This window comes from Etheostoma cragini, chromosome 6 (genome assembly GCF_013103735.1).
Source record: "Etheostoma cragini isolate CJK2018 chromosome 6, CSU_Ecrag_1.0, whole genome shotgun sequence".
NCBI classification, from domain to species: domain Eukaryota; kingdom Metazoa; phylum Chordata; class Actinopteri; order Perciformes; family Percidae; genus Etheostoma; species Etheostoma cragini.
The window spans coordinates 7423323-7429336 of record NC_048412.1 but is presented as its reverse complement, the minus strand read 5'-3'; positions in this window follow the sequence as shown (position 1 = coordinate 7429336).

Sequence of the window (6014 nt, the reverse complement as noted above, 5' to 3'; positions counted from 1 at the left end):
TGTTTTACAAAAGCAGAATTCCTAAATCCAGGATAAATCTAACCTGTGCAGCTTGGCGTGCTGCGTTTCCCGGAGGCCGAGCCAGGCTGAGGAGGGGCGGCCAGGCTGGGCCCGGCTGAAGTAGTTCAGACAGAAGCACCTTCACGGCTGACTGCGACGTCGATGACAGATTCATTGATGCTAAAATGGAGAATACGCATTGTTCATACTTTATACACAGTAAGCAGGATCTTCTTGTGGAAGTAGGCTGTTATTTACACGTTATTTGTGAAAAAAATATAAGAAACACGGGTGCTGGGATGACACATTGAGACAAAGCATGGTAGGTGATTGAGGACTGACTGAATGCATATGTAGCCTAAAAATATCCATATTGTATATGATATTGTATTGTAGCTTAATATTAACTGACCACTACTCATAATCATACCATTCAGGGATTAGGCTTGTAATCTTTTGCACAAATTAACCGTTGTATGCTTAACCTTAAAAGTGAGCAGAAGATAATGTTACTCCGGAAGAGCCATTCTCTACAATGCTAGAGTATGATGCATAAATATCACTCTGTTTCTTCTTCTCTCTCATGGGCTAACACTGAAATTCCCAAAGTCACATTAAGTCCCACTGCTCGCTTTTAATGCAAAGTGTCCAACTGTTCCTTTCTGTAAGTGACTCATAGAATGGTTTCAGTTAAAGCAGTCGTTCAAATATATATAAATACTTGGACTAGTCGGTCCGCTGTTACCTGCCACGCGTTTTTCACGTTTTGTTTCTCCATTTGTTTCATTTTCATAGTTTTTGTAGAGGACAAGTTTCCTTCTTTACATAGTGCACACTCTTCTCCCTCGTTTGTATGGACATTTAAAAGAAAGACACTAAGGAAATTGGACTCTAAAATCTAGAAACTATAAAGATAGTTAAGTGATAAATATAATGCACACAGTAAACATGAATGTAACAGAGTGATATTCTTCAGTTATTTCCGCCCCAGCAAAATATAAGGTCAAAAACCATTGAGGTGTCCTCTCCCTGTCGTTACGTGAATGTACAGTAGTGTACACTGTATAGTTACTGGTTCAGTGAACTGAGGCTGGAATTAAGGAGGATTGCACAGTTAGGATAGGTTTTTATAATTGTACAATCCTCCCAAATCACAGTCTTAGTTTACTAGACAGCACAAATTGCATGCTAAGAATGCCAATTAATTGAATCATTTCTTGTCATTGCGCTGTAGAAACACACATGTACAGCACTTTATATATTGCCCTTAACAGACTTCATTTAAAAACACATTTTGGCAACTTCATCAGCCTTTTCTTTTCAGTTTGACAACTGTCATAATATATTCACCCAACTTCCAACAACAACATGAACACCAGTCTTCATGTATTACAGCAAGAGTAGCATTGACTGTCACATTAATAAAAACACTGCTTGAATGAACAGCAATGCACATGTTGTATTTTAATGCTGGCTGATAAAGGGGTAAACCCACTGCTGAGTGAAGCCTGGTCAGGACCAGGCTAGCTGTAAAGAATAAATCTCCACTTAGGTGCCTCTGCTTTTGTAAAACTGAGTCAAGGCTAAATTGAGCCAGGATAACTGGGAAATCCCCGCTTAATCCCGTATCTTGGTTTTGTGAAGCAGCCTTCTGAGGAGGTAATGACCAAAACTATGTGTGCACATTGGGACTCTACAATTCTGGTTAGCTACTCCTCTTTCTGTGTAATGAGTTTCAAATGCTTAAAAATAAGTTTTAAAAAATGCAAAATTTAGAAAGCATTCCTATCTTCGTTAACCTCTATCCTTCGTTTCACGATATCATATAACATAGCCTGCCTGGGACAACAAAAGCAAATCACATTAAGGCATCACAGAGTTATTTGGATTAATAACTAATTAAGGCTTTTTATAATTGCGTAAGGAAGAATATGGCATTGTCAACTATTCTTCCTTTCATGAAAGTCTGTTCACTGTGTAAATAAAGCTGCAATTAATCTAAAGTCATGGGATTCGTCATGTATGAAGTCTTCTCCATCATTTCCGAGTCTCACCCTACATCAGTGCAAGGCTAGTATTTTGTGGTACAATATTGTGCGTACAATAGATTCTCTTACATGCCATGACAACCTGCTTTGAACAGATTGCCATCACTGGTCTATGCAGCAACAGTGTAGAGCCCACTGGATCATTTCCTCCTGGTTTCACTTGTCGTGCCTTTGAAGCAGGCTTTAATAATAGGACCCAACAGAAGTCATTAAAAACACTCTCTGTCAGATTAAAAGGGAGCTTCAGTCCCAGCCACCCAACCACATTCAGCACAACCAGTAAAACACACGCACACGCGCAGAGGCGTGCGTGCACACTTACAGTTCACAGAAGTGGTTTGCACAGAGAGGACCATTACTTCTGATGTACGGATGACTGCTAGCTCTCTAAACAACACTGAAAAATACTGTCAGTGTCCGGTGTCTCCCAGCAGTAGGAAAAACAATGAGTGGATTGATGTCAAAGGGGAAAGGTAAGGTGAAATAAAGACACCCGTTTCTTCAGAATGTGTCATGTGATTCTCTCTGTGTCTCTTTTCTTTCCGTTGTAGATGCTGCAATGTGTGCTGTAGCGGTGGTCTTGTGCTTAATGAATCCACTTCAGTGCAGTTCCTCTCCGTAAACCTTTAGGTTTAATCCCTCAGTCTGGAGCAGTGATAGTCTGGCCCAGGGGATGACATCTGTGAATCGTTCATTAACTTGTAACCAGCAGCAGATGTCTTCAAAAACAACTCACAACATCCACGTCTTCTTCCTTTCCCTGCAACAGTCATTTCTGCTTTGCTTCATTCATTCTGGGCCCAACTGGCTACACAGAGCCGCTTACTGATGTAATACATGAAAGGAATATGCAATTGTATGACAATGATGACTCAATGAAGCCTATTTGACAATAATATGCCCATTTAGGACAACAATGTACCGCAATATGGGGCCGCGAGTCAAAATGTGTTAAAAGGTTATCAGACAAATCCAAAATGTAACAGTCATAGAGTTGTTTTTTCTCCTTATCCACCAATCAGTTGTCTTAATGAAATAAAAACATAATAGATTTTTGATTAGCTCCATTTATTATTTTAACTCCCTCATTTTTGTCGTCTTGACGCATATTTAATAATTTACCTTTTTTTCCCCAGGCAACATTTTCTTTTCCTCTGCACATTTCTTTTTTTTCCTTTTGCATATGATAATGAGTCAGTAGTAGTCCAGCACTGCCAGACCTTTCTCCACAGCGCCGTAAAGGAGGGTCTGGCTAGTCCACACTGCATTCTGGGAATGCAAGAAAAACATGCTCTGGACATCCGGTGGGATTTCTGACAACACCGGACCAGTCCCTGAAGTGGAACATCGTAGAAAAAAATAGACTTGGTCAGCAGGGACGCGCAGTCAGATTCTAGTTATTATCCATTAGTAACTAATTTATAATAACTAATGATTAGTTGATGCATGTAAATGTATCAAACCATGTATTTTGGCAGTTTTTACAAAAATATGGCATCAGTTCCTCTGTGACACTCCATCATCCTTGACATTTTGTAGATAAAGTGTGAGATTGAATGCTTTCTGTCTCTTTAATATCATAATGCCTTGCTGGCTATAATGCTTTAGCCACTGTTTTGATTTATTATTATTTTTTAAGATAATTTTTTGGGGGGCATTTTAGGCCTTTAATTTAACAGGACATATAAAGAAATGACATGCAGCAAAGGGTCACAGGTCGGAGTCGAACTCGGGCCTGCAGCATTGAGGACCAAACCTGTACACACTGGCGCCAGCTCCACTGATCGAGCTATCCGGGCGCCCTTAGCCTTCTAAGTTCATAAATTGATGAGTTTGAGTTAATAAATTGATGAGTTTGAGTTTATAAATTGATGCGACAGGCCGAACACAGTATGCAGGAAGTAGGTGATTAACATGCACTGGCTGGACAAAAGTTAGCTTTAGCTGCGTCGTTTATTATTATATGTATATGATGTAGCACATTATATTTTAACCTCTAACCTTTTACTAAACTTTGTTAGTTTTTGGGGCTCCACAGCGCGATAGCACTCGGTGGAAGCGTAGCCTCCTGTGTGTAAAATGTGTCGTGCCACTTTGAACACCTGTGAAAGATGTTAAGGCAATTAAAACTGCTCGGCATTAGGCCTTAAGATGGGCATGAAGCATATGAAGAGTTGGGTATTTCAACACTGACAGCCTCTCTATGGAAACATCATGTGTGACTTCAGGCGGGTTAACCAGAGCAAGAAGAACGTGGTCTCTGTCTCCCACAATGAGATACATGTGACACCGCCTGATTCATCTGCTACTGTGCATCCATAAGCTTTCCGGCAGATTAAGCTTTATTTATTTATTCCTTTTTTTACTTTAGGGACAACGATTACACCGAGTGGATCTAGAGCTAAATTAGCCATGAGTTTCATTAAACATTTTTAATGTTTCTGACGTCTTTTTCTTTGCCCGTGTACCAGGCAGATTTAGCCCAGGAAAGACTTTTTTATGTGTTTATTTGATGTTTTGTGGACCACAAAAGTGAATAAGTGCGACATGCATCGCATAAAGAGGTGATTGAAAGTGTGTGTGTGTGTATGTGTGCGGGCGTTACGGTACAATGTTGGAAATGAATGAGCCACCAACGACATGCACTGGTTTAGTGCCACTCATGAGGATACGTCATCGTGAATTATAAGCCCTTAACAGTGCCGTCATGCTGTTTAGGCCCAATCGACCGTATCCAATCCTTTTGGCTGGAGGCGGCACAACGTGATGGATTTCACAAATGTTTTTTTTTTAATCACATAATTGTACACTGAAGTGAGACAAGGAAATAGCAGTTTCGGAGTTCAGCCACATATATTACAACCATAGACAATAAGGAAAGGCTTCATTGTACAGTCACATGAAATGTATTTTTAATAAAACACAATGTACACATATGCAGTCCTATGACCATATATTTGCTGGATCCTAATCATTAAACCTAGAATATGTCAAAGCATGGTTTTGTCTTTTGTTTCTTCTTGAAAACATTAAAATCAGTAGATGAGGTCAAATGAATGTATTACAAGACTTTGCATGACATCAGAAGAAAAAACCTTTTCCACATGTTTAAGATATGCACTGTTATAAGGAACTCAAAGAATATTTCAGCATATAAGAGTAACAGTATGAGGAAAAAGTTATCACTGAACAAAAAAAAGTACAAAATAGAATTAATAAATAAATCAAATATATACCATATAAATGAAATAGCTATGTGGCGGCTATGTTTATTATTTGTTTTTAATCATTTTAATCTGCAGCTTGGTATTACAACCGTTTAATCTCTAAAACATTTAGAATGGTGAACGAGTCAATACTGAAAATACAGTAATAAGCTTTCATAATTAGATAAACTATGTACACATGAGTCTGTTGCCATGCTTGTCAAACAACTACATTTCTTCTTTTTTTTTATATCCAAACTATACAGTTAGAGCATAAAGCGGTTTGAACGTAAACAGTTTGTGCTGAGAATAAAATACTTTGCAACTATGCATGGTAATTTCTTTAATATTACTCTCAAAAATGTACATAACATAAAGGCCACACATAGGAACGCTCCGTCTCCATTGAGAGGGGAAGGGGAGGGTAGTTTAAACATAAATATAGGAACAAAAAAACTGTCTCTTTCAGTTCAAGATGCCCTTTTCTTGTCCATCAGCATCATTCGCTTCAGTCTAATCTCTATTGTAGCTTCATCTTCTCTCTTTTTTACATCCCCCCCCCCCTACCCGCCTCCCTCTATCCGGCTCTCCCGCCTCCACAGTCTCTGGTTGCTCCTCCATCACTCTGCACGGTTAATGGCATTGTTAATGACAGGAAATTTGTTGTCAACTGTAAAGGGTCCACAAGGCAAGGCAAGGGGGGGTGGGGCTGAGAGTCACCTGGCAGGTTACTGCAGCTGGGGGGGGGGGGGGGGGGGGG